General features: G+C 39.2%; 1 pseudogene; it reads right to left on the bottom strand.

Moving 5' to 3' along the window:
- Positions 1–4,001: 4,001 nt before the first annotated feature.
- On the bottom strand, positions 4,002–24,389 carry LOC101653214 (annotated as a pseudogene).
- Positions 24,390–25,016: the final 627 nt, after the last annotated feature.

Below are 25,016 nucleotides of genomic sequence, written 5' to 3'. Positions count from 1 at the left end.
AAAACATGGCAAACAAACATACAAATAAATAAATATAATGTAATATAATAATACCTTAATGCCAGAGAAACAACAGACAATACCAAATTATATAAAGAAGCAGGACAAGGTTGCTCCAGCAAGTGAACCCAATAAAGAACCAGGAAACTTTCTGGACAGGGAAGACATAGGCAAAAGCAAAGAAAATACCAGAAAAGCAATAGAATTCTAGGAAATGATTCAAGAGCAAAATAATGAAATAATTTTTCAAACTATACAAAAACTACTAGAAATCCAAAATATTGACTATAAAATTTCAGAAATGAACAACTCAATAGAAGAACCAGGAGCATAATTGATTCAAAAGAAGACAGAATCAACAAAAATAGAAGACAAATCTCAAGCCACTAATTTGAGGAAATATCAGGGGAAAAGGGATTAAAGGTAAATGAAGAAAGTCTAAGAATAATGGGGCCATTATCATCAAGAAAAAAATTATATGCTGAAATTCTGAAACAGGGGGAGGTTAGCAAATTAAAAAATATACAAACCAGAAAATTATTGAAGATTTCCTGTCTGAAAACTTCCTACTATTAACAAAGACAAGAAAATACTCATTCAAGAAGCTCATGGAACCCCAAATAGAATAGACCCCAAAGAAAATTCACAAATATATGCCACAATCAAACTGTAAAATAAAAAATCAAACAAACAAAAAAGTCTGAAGAACAGCTTTAGGTAAATGAAAAGTCACCTACAGAGGGAAACCAATAAAACTAAACTCTGCTTACTTGGGAGAAACTATGCAGGAAAGGAAGTAATGGATGACATAGGTCAAATTTGAAACAAAAAAGCAAAAGCCAACCAAAAAATGTATGGCAGAATTGTCTGAAATATCATACTGAAATTAGGATATTTCCATGTAAATGGAAATTAAAGAAAAATTTTAAACCAGACCAAGCTTCCAAGAACTATTAGAAGCATCCTTCAGACAGAAAAACCAACATCAGATAACAACCTGAGATTAGGACACAAGATAGCATCAGCCAAATACTAACCCAGATAAAGAATTCTCAAATATAAAAGAAAGATAAAATACTGTAAATAAGGACCTAGGAACCAACACCAGAACAAAAGGGGGAATCAATAGAATGGGTATAAAACTTAAATACGGAAAAGTCAGAATAACATCAAGGAAAAAAGACGATACTTAGGAAGATACAGGTCCATTTCAAGATTATCTGAAGAAAATAAAAAGGACCAAAAGAAAAACATAAAGACTCAGTAAATGCAAATCAACAACATTAAAAGAAATAAGAATAACGTCCACAAACAAAAAGAACTCAACACAGAAAATTAAGTGTAGCAAAGGAACTACCACCATCACACACAAGCACACAAGAAAGAAAAGTGGCAAAATGGACTAAAAACCATCTCTTTACTGTTTACAGTCTATAACAGGTATACCTTCAGCACCAAGACATAAATAAATTGAAACTCAAAAGAGAGAAAAAATATATGCATCAAGCAAGCGATATCTAAAAAGAGCACGAATGGCAATATTAATCTCTGATAAAGTAGACTTTAAGACAAAAATATGTAAAAGATAGAAATATTGCATAGTGATTCAATGGTCCATTCACCAAGGGGGAAATAATCATAATGAGCATAAATGCACCTAATGACAGGACTTTAAAACACATCTTAAAAATTCTAAAGGCATTGAAATGAGAAACAAGCAGTTTATAAAAAAAATAATAGAAGACTTCAACAATTTTCAGAACACAACAGAAACCCTAGAAAGAAATTAGGATTAGAGAAGACAGCCACCTAAGCACATGCATAGGATTCCCGATAAAGCAATCAGCAGATCAATGAGAAGGAAAAGCCAGGTGTGGGGGACCAGCTTTCACATCTGAATGGGTCCTAAGGGATGGTTGTGAAATTGAAGGGTAAATTAAACAACAGGCAAGAGATGCAAGTGCTCACCTCCTCCATGGAATTTGGAATCAAAGAGTGGGCAAATGTATTCTTTCACAATCTTACATAATCACAGGCATGCAAGCCACATCATACTCATATGTAACAGGAAGGGGATATGTGAAGGGCATACTTGTGGCAGGAAAGTATATACATAACAAAGTAGGCAGGTTCTTGAGTTAGATGACAGCTTAACCTAGGTCTTAAGTGTCCCTGTGCTCTTCTCCAGGGGAGCAATCTAATGTCCTTATCAGAGGGTGTGGGTTGTAGTTAGGGTAGGGTGATCTGATTGGTCTTTAATAGCAGACAATCTTCAGGCAGATAACTTTTAAGCAGTTAACCTTTATATGTATAGTAGCAACCATGTGCTTGCAATAAGCATCTTAAAGGTGGCATTATTACAGGGGGACATTATGGGGAATAATTTTAGTTAGGAGAATGTGACTGGAATTCATCTCCAGCTCACGAATGTGAAGGCCTTCCTACACCTGAGTCTGCCTCCCAGAGTCCTTAAGCATTAAGGCAGCAGACAGACATTGGGCCTCTACTCAAGTACTCCCTCAATGCAAGAACACTTTATTCTACTAACCTGACATTTTGTGATGCTCACCTTCCCTGACATGATCGCTGAAGACAAAATGAATGCATAAGCAAGTGTGGTGAAGAAAGCTGATGGTGTTCAGCTATCAAAAGATATAGTATCTGGAGTCTCAAAGACTTGGAGATAAATAAGCGGCCATCTAACTGAGAAGCAACAAAGCCCACGTGGAAGGATCACACCAGCCTGTGTGATTATGAGGTGTAGGTGGGTTCAGGGATCAGGCATCAAAGACCCACGACAAAAATTCATATTAAAGTGAATGAGGGGGAAGGTGGAGTGGGGACCCAAAGCCCATCTGTAGACAATTGGATATCTTCTCACAGAAGGGTCACAAGGAAGAGACGAGCCAGTTAGGCTGCAGTATAGCATTGACAAAGAAAACAAATTTCCTCTACTTCTTTACTGCTTTCTGTCCCCCCTCCAAATCCGGCTAGACCAGAGCATGTACACTGGTACAAATAAGAGCTCACAACACAGGGAATCCAGGACAGATAAACCCCTCTGGACCAATAGAGTAGCAATACCATGAGGGTAGGGGGAAGATGGGGGGAGAAAGAGGGAACCAATCACAACGATTGACATATAACCCCCTTCCAGGGAGACTGACAACAGAAAAGTGGGTGAAGAATTATCTGTCAGTGTATGACATGAAAAAAAAAATTTATAAATTTCAAGGGTTCATGAGGGAGGGGGAGGGGGGAAATGAGCTGATACCAAGGGCTCAAGTAGAAAGAAAATGTTTTGAAAATGATGATGGCAGCATATGTACAAATGTGCTTGACACAATGGATATATGTATGGATTGTGATAAGAGCTGTAAGAATCCCCAATAAAATGATTTTAAAAAGCTTAAGAAAATGGATTTTATGTAAAACTATATATGCATTCCAAAAAATATTTTCACCCAAATAATCCCATACTATCTAGTTAACCTATGTCTGAATACTGTCTAGTTTGAGACAAAGAAGGCTAAGACATCAGTTTGGAAAGACTTCCTATCAGAGTAACATGAATTCTGATACAATTATAGGAAGAACAAACATCAAATTTATGGTGAAGCTTGGGTGGAAGAATGGTGAAATTATTGATGCTTCTGAAAAGTTTATTCAGATAATGCCCCCCCCCCCAAATAAAGTTTACAAGCAGATAACCAATTTTAAGAAGGAATGAGTCATATGCCCTAATTGAAGAGGACTGCTGCTAACAACACAGATAATAGGCAATATTATAGATAATTTAATTGGCTCGTTTATACAATTCTGATGGGAAATTGATCTTTCTATTCCATGAACGCTTAAACACTTGGAATAACTTCAGAGAAGAGCAGAGCTTTCAATGGAAAGGTTTTCTTTTCATTACAAAAACTTTATTGGATAGGATCAAAGCATCACAGATAAGTCTAAAGAAATCATCTAGACTGTAGCTGGACACCTCTTAGATCTTACTCATCAGCCTGCTGAACTGTTCCTTTTTTAGAAGCATAGATGCCATCCCAAAACTTCTGGATATCCTTGTTTTTAACAGCTGTGGCTTTCCGAATTAAAGCAGCTGAATTTGATACAAGCTCAATGTCGTTTCCTTCAAGAACTAACTCATCTTTCTGGGCTTGAGAAATGGAACAAGCAATACCTGTACTCATGCAAACCCTCCTGATGTATTTTTCACCCAAGAAGTTATGGATTTCAACAAGAGACCCATTCTCTTGAATAACCACGTTGATGGGGAAGTGGGCATACACAGACCTCATCTCGTATCGGAAGCCCAGTGTAACACCCTTGATCATGTTCTGTACATGACTACAGATAATGCCAGTTCCTTTCTATTTCCCCACCATTTGTCAATTCGAAGCCTCTTCTTTCCAAGGAGGCTGAGTTCTACGTTGATGTGATTGAAGTCCCTCCGCAGGGTTCCTCTGGACCCTTCAAGATGACTGTACGCCCTTTCAGGGAAAAGTTGACATTCTCTGGAATGTCGACAGTGTGGTTGCTGATAATAGTCAATGGAAACTTTAAACAAATAAGATCAAGAACCTTAAGCATTTCTTGGAAGAACTGCAACAGAAGATAAACATGACTTTACCAATCCTGAAACAAAGTACAACCAAAGTAAGGCTACCAAGAGGTAGAACTGGTTCAATTAAAGCAAAAGAAGACTGATCAAGATCAAAGGTTATGGCAACAGTTTTTTGAGACGCTCATGTAACTTTGCTTGTTGATTTTCTGGGGACCAAAGAATGCTGATATCAGTTTAATATGAGAGTTTTGAGAAAGTTAGACAACACTTTACAAAAAACCAAAACAAAAAAAAAACCAACCTGGAAAAATTTCACCAGGGTGTACATATATATTTGTCTTGGTTTCTAATACCTGAGTCTGAAAGCTGTGCTTAAATATTAGGAAAGTCGGCTAAATTCTGAAAATCTTGTTTCCTTGATTTGCTACTGTTTATTACCATTACTAGGAGTCTTGTTGGTGCTGCACAGTAAGAAATGGACTGCTAACCACAAGGTTAAAAGTTCAAATCCTCCAGCTATTCTGAAAGAGAAAGATGAGGCTATCTACTCCCTTAAAGATTTACCTGGGATTCCTTTCTATGATTACTGCGAGTTAGAATCTACTCAATGGCAGTGGTTTGGGGTTTGAGGATCTTCACTAATATGAAATGTTATTCTGTCTTTTGTATTATCTGCCTGAGGTAAAGTTCCATGTCTTAATAAAAGTAGCCAAATTTATGTTGAACTTTATGTTTAAAATTTATAGCATCAACTCTCATGACTTTTGAAAAAGCTAGGTTTTTTACAATGCTTTTTTTTAAAAAATCATTTTATTGGGAGGTCTTACAGGTATTACAACAACCCACAATTCAATTGGATCATGTGCAATTGTACAATTGCTGCCACAATCAGTTTCAAAACTTTTTCTTCCTTCTTCAACTCTTTGATATCATCTCTTCTTTATCCCCTCCCTCCCCCACACTACTCTGCATAAGCCCTCATTATTATATTATTATTATTATTGCCATATCTTACATTAGCCAAGGTATCCGTTCACCTACAATTCTATTATTCATTCCCCTCAAGTAGGGTTATTCAGTTATCATTGCTATTGGTGCCCCCTCCCCAATTCCCACCCCTCTCTTCCTGAACCCTCAGGGAATCATTACTCCCATTACTATTTCTGAAGGGTTTATCGATCTTGGATTTCAAGCATCAAATGATCTTAATTATACAAATGAACATACACAGGTCTAACAAGATTAATGAGGTAAAACTAAGACCATAATTGTAAGGGGAGGAAATATTACAGAAATAGAGGATATTTATGTGTTTCATCAGTACTATACTGCACCCTGGATATATCATCTCTCCGTGTGGTCCTTATGTGAGGAACTGTCCGCTTATCTTACAGGTGGGTTTGGAGTCTTTGCTTTGTCTATGCTCCTTCATGTCAATCTGATTGCTTGCTTTTGAACTTCTGATATCTATTCCTGTTCACACCTCATGATTACACAAGCTGGCATGCTTCTCCCATGTGGCATTTATTGCTTCCTGCTAGATGGCTGCTTGTTTAACCTCAAGCCTTTAAGATCCCAGATTCTATATCTTTTAATAGCTGGGCACCAATGCTTTCTTCACATTTGCTTATGCACCCATTTTGTCTTCAGTAATCATGGTGGGAAGGTGAGTATCATATGAGGGGGTATCCCCCCAAAAAGGGAAAAAACTTTACTAGGTGGAGCTTTCGTAGAATGCATTTTTCGCACCAGGCAAGCATTGAGTAACTCACTCTGAGTTAGTGCATCCAGTGGCATCACCTGGGAAGGTTCTCTCTGGTCACAGTGAATTTTTTTGTAAAAGTATTGCTTGAACCTTGTTTTCTGTGATGGCCAATTTAAGAGAACATCATGAAGCTGTGAAATTTTGTTTTCTTCTTGGGAAAAAGCTGCAGAAACTGGTGTGATGTTGAACACAGCTTACAAGGACAGCACTATAGGAACAACTCATGTGTATCAGTGGTTTTCTTGTTTCTAAAAAGGTGAAATGTCAATTGATGACAAACCTAGTTTTGGATGTTTGTCAGCTTCCTGAATAGATGAAGATGTTGACTTGTAGTACATTTGGAATTCGTTCCACCAGGTTAGAGTGTTAATCAAGCTTTTTATATAGAAGTTCTGAAAAGATTGCATAACCAGTGTGTCACAAAAAAGGGCCTGATTTGTACCAGACAGGGGACTGGTTTTGCCACCATGAAAATGCACCTGTTCACGCAGTCATCTCAGGACACCAATTTTTGGCAAAAAACAGCAGGCCTCTCTTGCCCCATGTACCTTACTCCCCTGATCTCACTCTGTGTGACCTCTTTTCATTTCCGCAAATGAATAGGGACATGAAATGACAGCAATTTGATGATGTAGAAGAAGTGAAGAAAAAAACGAGGGAGGTGCTGTCAATCATGCAAACAGATGAATTTGAAAAAATGTTTCCAAGAATGGAATTGCAGATTTGACAATTGTTTTAAGTGTAATGGAGAGTATTTTGAAGGTGATAAGTTTGTTTTATATAAAAAAATTAACTACATAACTTTGAGGAAAAAAATCTGCTTTCTTGAGGTACCCCTGAGCACATTATTAGAACTGTTATTGTACTGAGGTTTAAGCCATTGAATTGTTGGCATGTGAATAATAACAATAAAACTGTTAAAATTTTTCAATTAGCCAAATATTAATGTCTGATAAGCTCCTGAAAACATTAAAACATCTTAAAAAATAAAAATTAAAATTAAAGAAAAAAATTGCTCTTACTTTGTAAGGGGAAAATGATAGCACTAATTTCATAGTATTTCATTTAAAATGTTATGAATTGAGTGAGAAATATTAACAAATCAGACATGTTTAATTTTCTTCAGATTGAAATTTATATGTTTCAGTGTCTTTGCTATTCACGATCTGTTGCTGTTTTGCCCAACATTAGATACCAAAATTAAGATACTTGTCATAATTTCAATTGATTTTAATTGGTAACGTGGTTGCAAATTTATTTCTTTAATTTAAATATAACATCGGATTTTAACTCGGGATTTATATCATATTCTTATAGGGTTTTATTAATATTCAAGTATTTAGAAACTTAATAATCTTGGTTTATTCCTGGTATAGTCTGCCTTTATTCTTTAGATTCATATCTGAGGCTTTCAGTAGAAAAAAAATGGAATTTAGAGTATAGAGATTTTCCACAAACTTTTAAGTACCTTCGTATTAGGTTGTATATAACTATATTGGAAGTTACTTCTCAAGATCTATTCTTAGTAAGGATTATGGTCACCTGTTTTCATAAGCTAGATGTAATATCCATTCTTAAAATATAAGGTTATTCATTTCATTTACAGACATGTTGTTTAAAGTTGTTTTGAAATGACAATACTTTTGTAATGTATTCTCATCTGATCTTCCATTTGTATTATTAGTAATAAGTAGTGAGTTAAATATAGCCATTTTAAGTCTTTTTAATTGCACATAGTTCTTACTTTGATGATGTTCTGGGTATGCTTGCAAAAAACCACAGCCAAGAGTCTTTTACCAAAAGGACTATGCAAGATAGTTGGTTGTGAACTATTAAATGACACTACTTATACCATTGGACTGTATCAAGAATTCCAGAATTCTTTTGAAAAATTTGAGAGGTTTACTGGACGACTGATCTAGGACAGGCAATCAAAATTGGACTGAGTGGATAAAAGGATTATTATGAGTTCTGCATGAAATACAGCTGAGGTTTAATATTCTATTTTCTGGACATAAGAAATACTTTACTATTTCCCCCAGAATTATCTGTAATTTACAACAATTAACAGACTATATACAGGGTTGCTCTTAGTTGGTATCATAATACACTTGATGGCAGTGTTTGGTTTGCATTTACATGAGCAAAAAGGAATCATTTTATCTTTTCTCGCTGCCTGCCCCTCCAGAATAGAAAAACTCTTAATGAGTCTTCATATTTTTGTAGCAATATAATTATTTGCATAAAAAATTTAAAAACCTACCCCCTTCTCCCTTTGATTACAGGTTATAAGAGGAAACCTCAGTTATATATCAAAGCTTCGACTAAAAAACTCATTGCCATCAAATTGAAGCTGACTTATAGCGACTCTGTAAAATGGGATAGAAATGTCCCTGTGAGATTCTGAGACTGTAATTCTTTATGGGAGTAGAAAGCCCCATCTTTCTCCCTCAGAGAGGTTTGTGGTTTTGAACTGCTAACCTTGACAATCAAAGCCCACTGAACTGCCATTAAGCCATCAAAGTTTGATTAAAACATCATATTTGAGAAGACCATGATTAGAGAAACAAATCCAGGACACTCATATATATATATATATATATATGGCAGCTTTATATCAAAGGATAATTGTATATTAAGAAAACATCCCAGTGCAGTCCAGATAAAGTCGATAAATGCAATATAAGCCCATATGTCCAATACCAGTCTGTAAATTGCTCTTCAGATTTATGCAACACATACAAGACACTGAATGCAGGAAGATCACAGGCCAGTGGGTGGAAATTCTGTGGACCCAGTGGCAGTAGAAGAATCTCAGCACTGGGAGGGGTATCCACTTGGCTTCTCCAGCTTCAGGGCTCTAGCATAGCTCCATGCGCCTTGTCAGCAGGAAGATGTAGCAGAAAGTCTGTTTGTATGTGACATCTACTGAGCTATTTATATTCATAGCACCTCCAAATGAGGTCATCAAGCTGCAACCTGATTGACAGGCTAGATTCCATGCCTTCGCAAGTTGACACCAGATTATGTAACTACCACAGACCACCCCTTGTCAGCTTGACCCCTGCACACAACTCTCTAGCCATATATAATTTTCAAAATAATAATAAAATCATATCTGTACCTAACAGGATAAAACAAAAAAGTATACAATTTAAAAATGTGCCACCCTCACTTAAACATTCTGTAAGTGAACAAAACAAAAATATTCTATACTTATGTGAACATTTACATCATAATCCTATGAACATATTCCATTTCATGACTTTATCTGCCCAATTTTGGGTATCCAATTTCGATACTGCCTACTCACATCAACCCAGTGCTGGGGAGACAATCATAGTCTTTGCTGTGAAGAATCTTCATTTCAGTTGGAACCTTGTAAGTCCACATCCACAAGCAAAGTCAAATCAGGACAGACCATTCATAAAGTCAGCAGAAACATGCACCAGTTCACAGGCTCAAATAACTTCATGAGATCAGGTTCTGTTCAACTCAATGTGAGCTGCCTCACTTTGCCTCAACAGGGTGTCCATTGGCTGCCTTGCCTTTAGACCATGGCCCCATCAAATTCTCAACAACCCTAGCCCTCTTGTGCTAGGTCATGAACTTCAGACCAGTCAACCCACTCTCGTCTTCTCCTCTAGTCTCTGTGAACCTGGTCCATGGGTGTCAGTGGCCAGACTCAACTGTCTCCTTATCACTGTGTTTCTCTCACTTCCACTCAACAAGTGGATCCAGGTGGTCACCTAGCAAGCATTTCAGCCTGCTCACAGGCTCCCTTTAACGTTCATTCCTAGAAAGGGAAGTTTCTTAATGGTTCCACATTTTTCCAGCCTTAAGCACAAATCACTAGTTCAAAATTTAAAAATCCAAAGTCCCCCCAGCCCCACCTTTTTTTTTTCAATCTCTCAACAGCTCGCTAGGCAAGTCTCTACCTTCAAATATCTTGAGCACTCAAAGCACTGGGTAGGACTTATCTCTTCAGAGCATTTTTTGCAGGCATGTCCTAAATCCATTTAATGATCCAATTTTAATGATTGAAGACCAGTGGGCTTATAAACTCTCTATTTTCATACTTCCCAATACTTATTTATATCAATAATTTTATCAGCAATAATAATCAGAAGAAATCAGTATAAACAAAGTAGAATCAGATAGTAAACTCAATTCTTAAAACAGTCAAGTTTAATCCTTATCTATCTTATCTTAATCCTTATCTAAACTATTTAACTGATACAAAATGTGGGATTAAGCCTCTGACATGCATCATGCCTGGGCCAGGCTTTCTGTCAGCCATTTGGACTTCAGTCAGCCATTTTCACTAAGCAGCATGGTCTCAGAGAAGTTTAAGAGGTGATTTTGCCATCTGAGCTCAAGATTCCCATTTATTACAATCATTTTCACCATTTCAGACAGGATCCACCAGCTTCAAGCACAAGTGAAGTATGCACCAGAAGGTGGCAAAGCATTTCTTGAAGAAACCTCAAGCTCTAGCAACACAGTCCATGGGTTGGCTCATCCCACAGGTAGTGTAAGCTCACAAATTGAGGTAGAGAACTAGCTAAAGCAGCCACACATTGGTCTGAACACCAGAGAGCAAGGGAGATAGGGCTGGGCCTTGCTAAATCATTTATCTCTTTGCCCTCCAATCAAAATGCCACCTGATTAATCCCACATGTTCCTATTGGCCAGGTCGGCACAATAAACCTACCTATCATCATTTCCAAAACATTTTCATCTACTTGAGCCCTTGGTGTCAGCTCCTCTATTTTCCCCTCCCCCTCCCTCCCACCCTCATGAATCCTTGATCAATTATATATTATTGTTGTTTTGTGTCTTACATTGTCCATTGTCTTCCTTAACCCACATTTCTGTTATTTTCCCCCTTGGGGGGTGGGCTATATATCCAACCTTGTGATGTATTCCCTCTTTTCTCCCCACACTGTCCTCACCATTCCTCTACCCTTATGATATCGCTACTCCCATTACTGCTCTTGAGGATTTTATCTGTCCTGAATTCCATGTGTTGAGAGCTCTTATTACCAGTGTGTATACTCCGGTCTAGCCTGATTTGTAAGGTAGAACTGGGTCATGATAGGGGTTGGGGGTCGGGGGAAGAAGCATTAAAGAACTAGAGGAATGTTGTGTTTTGTTGGTGCTATACTACACCCTGGTTGAATTGTCTGTTACTTGTAATCCTTCTGTGGGGGGATGTCTAATTGTCCACAGATGGGTGTTGGGTCTCCACTCCAACCCCCCCTCACTTACTTAGATATCATTGCTTGTTTTGGAGCTTTTTGATACCCAATCTTGTTGATACTTTAAGATCATACAGGCTGGTATGCTTCTTCCATGTGGGCTTATTTGCTTTCTTTCTAGATGGCTGTTTGTTTAACTTCAAGCCTCTAAGACCACAGACACTATATCTTTTGATAGCTGGAACCATCAGCTTTCTTCACAACATTTGCTTATATGAGCAGATACTTTTAAGGGACTAATACTGACTTTACGGAGCCAATGTTTCCTAAGCTTTTTCAGGATGTCTAGCCTGGTACAAGTTTCCCAGTCTTACAGGTGAGTAAAGAAGGTCACTTCCTGGCAGGTCCAGAAAATGTACAAGACTTCAAGAAAAGAAGAATTCACTCAACATGTGGATCTATAGGTGAGAGCTAGTGGTAAGTTTTTGATCTGGCTTCATAGTCTTGAGAGGTTTTTATAAATTCCTTGTGAAAATTTCCAGTTAAGCAAACTTTAAAAGCTATGTAACAAATTACCATTCTTGCTGCAGCTATGTAATAATGTACAGGCTATTTTAGATCAATAGCAGTTCTGTAGAACAAAGTAAGGAGAAAGGTAACCTTTCTGTAGCCTTAAAAACTCTATGGAGCAATTCCACTTTGTCCTAGAGTCTCAATAGAATCAACTCACACAACAAAAATACATCCAACAATATGAATATATATGTATATAAACCTACTCATCACTGTTGCTATCAAATATTTCACATTTGTAATAGTAAAAACTCTACTGACTGTTTTGTACATTAATGCTATATATCTGGCACTAATGACTTCCCAATTTGGAAAATTATGTAATGATAAAATTGAACAATTATGCAATAATTTAATTAGTTAGTTATAAAATAATGTAGTCATCCTCCATTTTATGATATAATATGCTCATCCTCCATTTTTTCCAAAATTTTGATTTCTACATAACAATCTGGTCTTTGCTATGCTCAAATACTTCTTGATTATTCCAAGACAGAAATTTCTTCTCTAGTTTTTAAAATATTGTTGATGGTCTTGTCTTACTCTTCATTTTTATGTTTATATTATTATTTTCTTCTTTCTGTTTTGTTTTATTTTTGTTTTTTATCCTTTCTGTTAGGTCTTCCAGTTTAAGAAGCACAGAAGGAGTGGATGCATAGAGACAATAACTGATGCAATGGTTTATTGGGAAGTGGGGGTAGAGTAGTAGGATGAAGGAAATTGGGGAGCAATCAATGAATGCTGGAGGGGGAAGGTAGCATTAGAATTGATTGTGATGATGTATATAGAACTCTTTTTAAAAGGGATTTACCCATGGAAGTGTATTTATGTGAATATTATATCAAGAAAACTACTAAAAGAAACAAAGAAACCAAACCTGACCTATACTTACCATGAGTGAAAGAAGATTTTTTTTGCTTATGAGGCATTGAGTTCATTTTAATAGTGGGGGAACAATGGTTGTGCCACAATTAGGGCATCATCAATGACACTGTTGTAATGACAACTTATACATGTAGAAGTTGTTGAATTGGAGAATGTTTTGTTGTGTATATTTTTGCCAAAATTAAAAAAAAATCACGAATAATAATGAGCACAAAGAAAAATAAGATATTCTAAAATTGATTGTGCTTAATATTTTACAATGCTTCTTGATATGATTGAACTACTGAATTGTATGATAAGTGAATGAAATGCCAATGAAACTGTTAAGCAAACAAACAGAGAACAACAACCTGGTCTTTTGAGTTTAACCATGTCAATAAGTGAGGAGTGGGTGCATATCTTAAGGTGGCAAATTATGTTAAGCAAGTATCTGTATAATTATATGGCTCTATTAATAAACTGTTATGCTATTGTCTCTCTTTCAAATATTAAACATTAACATAATTACATTATAAAAAGATTAACCCTTGATTATCTGCTTCCACAGAGGAAGCTGTACTTTGGTAGAAGTAAATAGTTGTGTATATACTAGTGACATTTGATTGTAAGTATATTGTGATACAGTGTTTGCAGAGGCTCATGCTAGAGATATAATGTATGCTGCTGATGCTGCTCTTGTATTGTCTTGTAAATTGGTCTTCAGACCATTGGTCTGTGAAGTCTCCTCATTTTGATAATTGTATTTTATATTATTATTAACCTACTACATAGTTTGGTGTCTGTGGATTTAAAAGCTTGTGAACTATCATTTAAGTTAAAGACAATAATCTATTGAATAGTCTGGGAATAAAGAAAATCAGCTAAGGAACCAATAGGAATGATGTATGCTATACTACAAGTATCTAATAAAACAGTACCTATGATTACCAAGACCAGGCAACATTTAGCTCATCAAAGATTCTAATTGAATCATGATCAGAGAGTGGAGGGCATATGTCAAAGAAAAAAAAATTAATATCATAATCTTACTTAGGCCATAAGAGGATTTCTTCAAAACTAAACATAAAAAGTAAAATCCTGACAACCCTCACTCCCCAAACTCTAAACTCATTAATTTGGGAAGGGGGTTGAAAGTGTTAGTACAAAGAAATTTGAAACTTACTTTAATCTCATGATTAAATCTTTGCAGACCCTATCTGTAACAAAGACATTTGACAAAGATAAAGCCATAATTTAGCAAAAAGTTTCTGTAATGAAAAAAAATGTAACCGTAGGTCATTTTTTTCCTGCTTTCACTGAGGTACCTACAGTGACCTACACTCAGAGATCTGTGCAAATGAGAGGGGGAAGAGGCAGTCAGACCACTTAATAACTTGTAATCAGATAATTTCAGCAAGCAGAGGTAGGGTTCAATCAATCATGTTAAGATTATGCAATGATGGATCTTCTATTCTTTGCCTTCCTCTTCTCTTTATAATCTTTGTTGTAACTAACCTATAACCAGTCATTAAAAAAGAATCAGAATGGTCTCTTGTATAGGTATATGTATATAGAATTACAATGCTCGCTTACATGTGTTAGCATAACTATATTCCCCATCCCGCCAAAATAAACCTTGTTTCAATTCTTTTGGAGTTTTGATTATTTTTAAATATACTGCAGTCTGACTACCACCCCTACCCTTCACACTGCAGTCCTCACTTCCACCTCAATACCTTATACTGTAGCCTTAATCTTCACCTATCACACTGCAGTCCCCACCCCCATCTTTCATCTTTCATATTATAGACTCCCACTTTCTCCCTTTACCCTAAGGCTTACAGGTGTAAGAATACATGAGGGGTCACACAGCTTTCACCAACAGCTGGCTCATGAGGAGGCTTTCATCATCATTTTTCTTTAACCACTACATCCACCCTAAAGGATCCAAGTTTAGAAGTGGGGTCGGTATGGGAACTAGAATGGACCACAGCTAATGGCTGAAATATGCACACTGGCTACCATTGTTAAGACCAACTAGCTGTCAGACAGTATCATTCATTGTCTTTAGCCCCTCACAAAAGACCTGACAGTGGTATCGTTATCCATGTTTTCTGAAGACAAACTGAAGTTAACTGTTATCCTTCAAGGTGCTTCAGTGTGCATGCCCATGGATAAGAGGGCTCAAATAGGAACATACTGTTGGACCCACAGAACTAGTGCAGTAAAGCATTTCGACTAACAACAAAGACTCCCTGATGCTGACACTAAATAGTTATGTGCCATTACCATTGGGTAAGGCAACTTACTTTAAAAAAAAAAATTTTATTGGGGGCTCGTACAATTCTTATCACAGTCCATACATACATCCATTTTGTCAAGCATATATGTACATTTGTTGCCCTCATCATTCTCAAAGCATTTGCCTTCTACTTTAGCCCTTAATATCAGTTGCTTATTTTCCCCCTCCCTAGCCCTCCCCCTCCCTCATGAACCCATCATAATTCATAAATTATTATAGTTTTGTCATAAGTCATACTGTCCGATGTCTCCCTCCGCCCTTTTCTCTGCTGTCTATCCCCCAGGGGGAGGCTATACTTAGATTCTTGTAATTGGTTCCCCCCTTCTACCCCACATTTCCTCCACCTTCCAGGTATTGCCCCTCTCACCACTGGTCCTGAAGGAGTCATCTGTCCTGGATTCCCTGTGTTTCCAGTTGCTCTCTGTACAATGTGCATCCTCTGGTCTAGCCAGATTTGCAAGGCAGAATTGGGATCATGATATTGGGGGGAAGGAAGCATTTAAGAACTAGCTGCAGCTAGGGGAGAGGGGCATGTCTGATCAGAGCAAATGGGAGCACTTAGGGGGAGGAAGAGAGAGTGGAGCACATCCTGACCCACCAGACCTGGAGGACGACATCCCCACTCTGAACAGCCAGTGGACAGAGTGGACAATATGGCTGATCCCACCATGAGACACGCCATCCCTTGATGGCCCCAGGCTCTAAGGGGGACAGCACTGGAGACTCAGTGTTGGGACTGGCCCAGACTGACCCTGAGACACAGAGGCAAACCACAAAAAGTGTGTGGCAGAGCAACTGTGGGAGCAGAGCACATAGGTCCCAAGGGAGCACAAAGGACAGACTCAGGGGGGCCAGAGCATGGTACCTCATCGGTCCTGACTGCAGGACACGCCTAGAGATAAAGAATCAGACCTTGATCTATTTACAGGTTTTTCTTTCTGCTTAAAATTTTTTTCTTTTAATTAACTTATTCTTCTATGAGTAATTGGTTTCCTTTTTTGCTGCCATTGCTGTGTTCTCACTGACCGCCTATCTTGCTATGGCTTGTTTTTTGGTGCATATTATTATCTCTACACATCTATCTAGATAAGATAGACTGGATGAATAAGTCTGGAGGAGAAAACAACGGGACCATTGGTTCCAGGGGGACACAGGAGAGGGGTAAGCGGGGGTAAGGAGGTGGTGCTGACCAACCCAGGGACAGGGGAGCAACAAGTGATCCAAAATCAGTGGCAAGGAGGGTGTGAGAGGCCTGGTAGGGATTCAGCAAGGGCAATGTAACCAAGCGAAATCACTGAAACCCAAATGAAGCCTGAGCATGATAGTGGGACAAGAGGAAAGTAAAGGGAAATAGAGGAAAGCACTAGGGGACAACTTACTTTTATCAGAGCTTCACTTTTTAAAATCCTCATGAGGATTTTTATGAAAACAAGCTTATAACAAACAAATAGGAGGCTTGTTCCACAAGTGACTGTTCAAAGATGTCCATGATCACCACATAATGCTGAATGCTTGGCTATTGGCCTGAAAGTTCCTACTACTTATTGTGAGAGAGGAATGTCCAGTTCACTCTGGATCTCAAGACAGGCCTGGATAGGATGCTTACTGTGGGCTTTTTTTTTTTTTTGGATGCCCTTTTTCAGGTTACAGAGACTCCTTTCTCTGTCTCGAATCCTGAGAAGAGGCACGATGTTAGATGTTGAATTGTATCCAATTATTTTTCTTCATCCATTGGGATAATCATGTTTTCCTTCATTTTGTTGAGGTGGTGATTTATTTATATTGTTTTTTCAAATATCGACTCAGCTCTGCATTGCTAGGATGTTTTCTAATGGGTCTTTATGTATTGTCCTTTCTACGTGTTACTGGATTCCATTTTCTAATGTTTCCTTGAGTACTGTTTAAATAAATTTCCCTAACTTCATTACTTTATATTAAACTTTTTGCTTTGAAATTTTAATAAATTGTACACATATACACATCACACATACCCCCTCACTACAAACCTACATATATACTTATATATACATACACACCATATGTTTGCATACATTCCATATATCCACATATATGAGTCAACACACTCATACTACACACCCCAAATATATTTATTCATATATACCCTTATACACATCTTAAATATACCCCCACACATACATTCATACAACCCACATACATGCATTGTCATATACCACTAATATCCAAATATACCAATACCTGACACATCCACATGTTGAATCCACTTACCTCATATCACATACACAAACATACTCCTTATATTTAGCCTACGTGACGTAAACTCAGTTCTAGTGGTGTAGGGGTTACACATTGCACTGTGATCTGCATAGTTATCAGTTCAAATTTACCAGCAGCAACTCAAGAGAAAACCTGAGCTTCCTACTCCCATAAACAGTTGCAGTCTCAGAAACCCACAGGGGGTTGCTATGAGTCAGCATTGACTCGATCACAGTGAGTGAGTAGATATACCCTTTTCCCACACACATCCTCAAATACATACTCACAAATACCTTCACAGTCAACCTATACAATCACATACACCCACCCCACACACCTGCACCCCGCATACCCATACATACCTTACACATACCCACATACACCCTCATATCTAAATCCCTTACACTTTCACATTACCAAAAACACACCCTGTCATACACTCTACAAATCCTTACATCAATCTCTCACACATAGCCTTACATACATCCCATACAATCAAATATACCCATACCACATACCTTCACATCAAAAATCTAACACATTATCCATGAATATTTATTCATACACTCTCACATGACACTCATTCACATACAAATATGCCCTTACACACCCACAAAGACACTCCACACATTCACATATATCACACACCCTCATACCACAAACACAGCAACATTTTTATGCTACATATTTTCATACAAGGGCTCTTTTAAAAGTTTGTGGAAAAATATAATGAAAAGATCATGAAAAAAATTATTTTTTTCATGAAAAAAATTTTATGAACTTTTTGAAACCCCTTTCTATACCTACCACACACACACTCATATCACAAAATCCACTGACACAGTGGAGGTCATATAATCTCCTGTCAACTTGACCTGTCAATCAGGTCAATGACGATTCTGTGGGAGCAAGGCCTTCTCCCGAGGATTCTAGGAACTCCTGTCTTCTTATCTACACATTTCTGATGACAAGCCAGATGGAGCTTTGCTACTGGAGCCAGGGCCCTGGAGCTGGAGGAGCCACCTGGAGACCCATGCCAGCCCTGAGATGCTTCCACCACTACTGGATCCACAAGACTTTCCACCCTCTGGCCTGTGATCTTCCTGCATTAGGCATCATTGCATGTGTTGTGTGAGTCTGAAGAGGAATTTATAGACTGGTATCGAACATATGGGGTAATATCAAACTTAAGGACTTGATCTGCACTGGGCTGGGATGTTTTCTCAATATGCAATTACTCTTTGATGTAAAGCTCTTATTATACACATTTGAGTGTCTATGAATTTGTTTCTCTAGTCAACCTAGACTAACACACATGCACAAACCCAAATCTAAACCCAACACATTCACATATCATCACTCTCACATTCCTCTCATACACAATGGTACTCACATCCACTTCTGTCTATTGCAGTCATAGCTGAGCTCTTACCTCCTGCACAGACAATGGAATGCTCCAGAGATGTAATTTCCAAACAGCTTCTCAGTGCAATCTAGAATGAAATTGGGTAGGAAAAAGCCAGGTGTGTGAATGTGGGTAGTTCTAAGAAGAAACCATCACAATTCCTTTCCACACCCAGTTCCAACTTACATCATGAGTGATAGATTCTAAGTCTGTAAATCCCCCTGTCAGTGAGTACACATGGCTTGTGCTGTTTGCAATCTTTTCCAGCTAGAAGACAAAAGAGGTGGATTGGGTTCACACCCAGAGGGTGGGGTGCAGAGGGTTCCCAGGCATAGGAGATAGTATCTTACAATCATTTGATGGGCATAGTGGAATGCTACACTCTGATATGATGGGTAAAGCCTTGCTTCTTCCAGCAAAGCTTTGTTAAGGAGGGGAAAACTACTCCATCTTCACTTCCAGTGTGGTAGGTTTTACAAGACACATTATTAGCTTCTGCAGTGTATAACTATTGCTCCAAATTCTTTGGGTTGGGTTAGGATACCATCGTCAGGCTGCCTTGGAAAAGCAGCTTTGATAACTTCCACCTCAGGCTCAAGAGTGGAAGTTGGGCCACCTAATCTGTTACTTGTTCTGACTTACCTGCTCCTGTGAAAAATCTTTTAAACCCACACAGTATATAGTTGCTCCCAATGCTCGAGCCACTTTAGCCTAAGAGAAAGAAGGCGTTAAGTATAAATCACCAAATATTTGGAGAAGGTGGCTATTAAGGAGGAACTGAGCTTACCAGTTGCATAGTCTCTTCAAATGCTTTTGGTTCCAGTTTCCCATCTGTCACAGCAATGATTACAGAGGGGAGCTTGGTACCAGCTGTAAAAACAAGGAGCCACTAGGATAGAAGAGGTAGTGGAAGTAACTTCCCAAACTCTGGTCTGAGGTCAGCTACCAACCCGAGTCTGACCCATAACAAAATTAGCCAAGGACCCATATACTTCATCATTTCAGGGCAAAGTGGCTGAGGACATGGTATCTAACTCCAATACTCTCTATCTATCTATCAGAGGCTTTAGTACAGGAGCCACTTTCTAGATTGGGAGACTGAGCCCAGATCAGGATTCTGCCACCAAGTTGACCAACTCCTCAATACCAAGGGGAATTTGGCCACCAAGGTGATTTCCAGCTAATACACTCCATAAGCTTAAGAGTTTCAGAGGAGAAGCAGTCAAACTTGACTCAACAGAGGTTCTGCATCTTTTAGTGAGGGCTAGACCCCTGCTCCCCATGACAGTTGCTGGAATTCCTGCTAACATCTCTGGGCCCAGGAATTTAAGGCCCAAAGATGTACTCAGAGGTATTGGAGCAGTTGGTCATGTGCTCAACTCAATGTCTTTCTAAAGCAGGATGCTAGGTGAGCTATTGGTCAGCACCCCTCTTGTTATAAAACCTATGGCCCTGCAGTCTAGAATAAAATTGGCTCTAGGCTGTGGAGAGTTTTTTATACTGTGGCGGAAACAAAATATACCATGAAAGACAACAAAGTAAAAGTAATCAGAAGCTAGAAATAAGACAGAGAGGAAAATGTGCCAGCAAAGGGGACACATCAAGATTCTTATTTTCTAAATCCTGAATCTGTTTCAGGTCTCTCAGCCCTTTTCTGTACACAGCTTACAGTGTGTCAAAAGAGGAAAGTGTCCTCAGGTGTAAGTACCACATACTTATTAAGAACAAAGAATGGAAGTGTATTATTTCATTTTCATAAAAACCATTCGTGGTGGTTGTATTGTTTGCCTTCAGTTGTAGAGGCAGATTCTGTAATATAGAGAGGTACACTACGTAACTTTCTTCAAGATCAGAGCTAGAAAGTGACCAAGGTGAGATGTGAACCCAGACCACAGATACCAAAACTGGCTCTGTCCTCCACACTGATGATAATGTGCAAGATGATATCTTACCTGCAGCGTTTGCTATTATCATCTGTTCAATTGCCTGCAACAACATGAAAAAAATGTGGAGGGACTGGGTAGCGTTAGAAGACCCAAGTAATGCTCTTAGAACTTGATAATCCTGCATATTTTCCCAGAGCTTTAGCCGTCTGTTACCCGTTTAAATGCTTCCTGCATGTTTGTGGCTCCCATAGGCTGTACAGCTCGAAGTTTGAGAATACCCTCTTCTAATTCTTTTCTGAGAAAATAAAAAGGGGAGGGGCATAGGAGGAGTGCAGTGTTAAAACATGCCCCCAAGTTGTCTGGGCTCTGCCATACTTCCTAGATCTGTATGTATGGGAGAGGGTATGTCAAATATCTCTGACGTGCCTCAGGTCACTTTCTGGTTCTAATATGGGGGTGGGGTGGAGGGAGTGTTATAATCTCATATCCCTGGTCTAATGGCCCCAGAGCCATTGTCTGGCTTCCTTTGAGCTCATCCCTATCTCATGGTATCCCAACTACATGTCCTGCCTCTGATAACTCATAGCAGAATTGAGGAATACTCACTAAATGTGCAACTGTGACTCTACAATGCAGTGTGACTAGCACTGCCATGAAGCACACAAAAATCCTGGGTATTGGACACATTGCACTCTCACCATGATGGTAAGGTTGGCTTTGCGAAAATCCATCCAGTCTCCTTTCTTCAATGTAAGACTTCTGGGTAGGACACAATACTTACTAGCCACTTTCCCTGTAAGTTGAAGCTTAAAGTATTAGTGCTCCTTGAGTTCATGTGCTGGGAGAAGCAAGCCTCAATGGCTGCTGTCCAGCAGCTTAGCCTTACTCCTCAAGCTACTGTAGGGTTATGGCCTTTCAGCTGATATTAATGTAGTTTGGACTGTAGGGCAGACAGAACTGGATCTGATAACATGACTCAAACAGGGGAAGTGGAGGAGGCACTAGTTCAGGTTAATCTAATGTGAGCTGGCTGAGCTGACACCTCAAGGCTTTAAAGAACGTGGCTCCTGAATGTAAGCGTCACGTTATGGCGAAAGGATCCAGCTATGGGAGGGGATTTAAGAGCCCCAGATACAGCCAGGAGGTGAGAATGCTAGAATCCTGGCCAGAAGAAATCCACCATATAAGCTTTGTCCTACCCACTATAAACACTCTGCTTTCCTAACCTGCACCCCCACAAACCTCCTTCTGATACATTTAGGTTGATTTCTAATTTTTGTTTTGTTTTCCTTCAGGAGTACCACCACATCTTTCCCTGGCTTTTCCTTCTTCCCTGGAAAGTTTGAGGCTCAGGACATGATTGGTTTAGGCTGAGCTCTTTGATAAGTGGGCTCTCCCTAGTGCCTCCTCCTCAGTCTGTCCCCTCCTCCCTGCTCTGGGCATGGACAGGGGACTTGGATCCTGTATCCTTCAACAACGCTGCTCCATTTGAAGTGACTCCTGCTCAACCTCTTCTCTGTTCTCACCACCAGGGGATTCTAGCTGCTCTATTGTCTGTCCTCCATTCTGCTCCATTTTCCTCCAGCCAACCAAAACAAGTCTCTCCCTATGCTTGTCCACTCATCAGGGTAACCTTGGAAAGCACCACCCCTAGCACAGTGCAGGACACATCTTCTCAACATAAACTCCAGTGCCACCAGGTCTCCCTCTTCTCTTAGGTTCCATAGGCACCATTGCATGCTCCATCCTCTATGTTTCTCCCTTGTCTCTTGGCCACAATTCTCCTCTACCCCAGGACAAATGGGCACTTTGGAGAATGGCTAATCTCAGATCACAGCTTTAGTCAAGTGTCTACAGGATCCTAGGGATCTGAGAGCTTAGGGCTGACTTTGAGGCCCTATTTCTCAGGCAGAATATCCCTCAGGCAGAATATCCCTCAGGCAGAATATCCCCAAGTAGTCCCCGGAGCCATATAGCATAGCTTTTGAGAATCCAGGCCCTGGCACAGACTCTCAGTCTTCCTTCTGTCCAGTTGTGCTATTCTTGTTCCCATCTATCATTTCTGTCCCTGCCCAAAGGACCCTACTCAGAGATAGACATGACATTTTTCCTGGGCACCACATAAAGAGTGCCCCACTGAGAAATTTCTAGTAACCATCAAAATTTTCATTGTCAAGTGTAAGAAATATTAAAACAACAACTCCTCCTTGCCGTTGAAATGACAGTGACCCAGCCTCTCCATGAGAAAAAGATGAGACTATTTACTCCTGTAGAGTTACATTCTTCAAAATCACAAGGAACCATTTTCCTCTGTCCTATAGGGTCTCTAGGAGAGATCATTTAGGAAGATAAACTAATATCTATACATTTGAAGGCTGCCACAGGTCAAGCAAGGTGGTGTGATTTGCTCTACTGATTGTAGAAATAAAAGAACTGAAAAAAAATGCTTTGAGTATATCACAGATTGATTTTCATCAGTGAAAACAAGGAAGGTGCACTTCTAATTTTCATGTAGTATTGTAATATGTTAAATAAAATATTAATGAGCTTGATTTGTGTTTTTGAGTTAAATTATGGGAAAGTTGTCTAAAATGTGGGTGTCAAATACTTGGACATGGGTGCATTTCAGTGCTTGCTATTACTGCTATTTTCCTTTGATATGCATATGATTTTGCTTATTCCCTCTCCAGCAAACTCCAGAGGCCTTCACCCTGAACTAGTTCTCTTCCACCTCAAGGCCTCTCACATCTCTCTTAAACCCAAACTATATAAATACACACAACACCAAGCCACCCCCTGAAACAGAGGGAACCAGCCCATTCCCTGGTCCTCTTCAAAGCCAGATTTAGGGAATAAGATCTACAGAGATCTACAGGTACAACTTTGGCCCCTGCAATCTGGTGTCTCCTTTAATCCTAAATGTCTTCAACCTTTTTTTCCCTTCTTCACCCACTCTCGATTGGGCACCAGTCACTTGTAACTGTAAATGTCCTAAGCTCTCCATTCAATCATTTTCTCTAAACCTCACAATTCCAGACCTTTGTCTTCTATGTTCAGCCCACCTGCAGCCCACCTATGATGCATATGCCTGCCTTTCTCAAACATCTAGTTGAGTTTGGTGTTCAGTACCCTACTTACAACTCCCTGTAGTTTTGATCTTCCTGGGGTAAAACTCCCCTTGAAGGGGAGCTATATTGCATAAAACTCCTCTCATTCCCTTTCATTCTTCCTGTCCTTTCTCCCTCTCTTACCATTCTAAAGGTGTCAGGACAGATGGAGGACAGGCAAAGGAAAGAAGATGGAGCAAAGAGAAGATTGGCACAGTCATAAGGCCAGGAAATGAAGGGTCTCTGGGAGCCTTGCTCTTCCCCATTTTCCCTAAATCCCAACCTGCCAGTTCTGTCTGAGAGGTCAGGAGAGAACTTACAAGTCTCCAGTGAGCTTCATGAGGGTCAAACCAAAGGTGGCATACGTGACGAAGGACACCCGCAACCCTGGGCTGAGAAGGAAGCAATACAAGTGAGGAGTCACACATACACACAGGTAAGGAACACCCAAGGAATAGTCAGGAGGGATCTGGACCATCTCCTTAATTCTCACCCCATCTCTTCCACTTTGAGGTCTTTGGGGAGACGCACCCCAACTTAAGGATAATAAAAAACTTAAGTGAATGATTTTGAGGGCTTATCTGAAGAAAAATGTCAAGATGCTATTCTACTTCATCTTTATGATGAAGACAAGCAGTCTCATGTGTACATGCATCCACATGCATAAAGGCATAAACAGGCACATACACATATAAACACACTAACTCACCTGCTCACCCCTCACACATTCATTAGCATGCATGCAAACTATTCAATGAGATAAGAGACCTACAAACATTTAATGCCTTCATGAGGTCCTCCAGAATTATCTTCCTTCTACTGAAAAATGTTCTTTGTCTTTGCCTAATCTTTAATCCTCCTCTTTCTTGCACGTATCCTTTTTCCCACATCAAATATATTCTTTTTCTTGGGCAGCTTTCAAAGCGATCCCTTACTTTCCTATTCCTGGGTACTCTCTTCTGGTCACCTGTTTCTCATCACCCCTGAGCTAAACTGCTACCATAGGTCTCAAGCCTAGTTCCCCCGTGCTCTTGGCTCTTACTTCTAACTCATTTTACCTTTAGTTGTCAAACATAGCTTCTTAGAGCATAATCTTAAACATTCA

The sequence above is a fragment of the Echinops telfairi genome, unplaced genomic scaffold (assembly GCF_000313985.2).
Source record: "Echinops telfairi isolate 266 unplaced genomic scaffold, ASM31398v2 ScPeMD7_35;HRSCAF=133_0, whole genome shotgun sequence".
NCBI classification, from domain to species: domain Eukaryota; kingdom Metazoa; phylum Chordata; class Mammalia; order Afrosoricida; family Tenrecidae; genus Echinops; species Echinops telfairi.
This window is presented reverse-complemented; position numbering and strand designations above follow the sequence as displayed.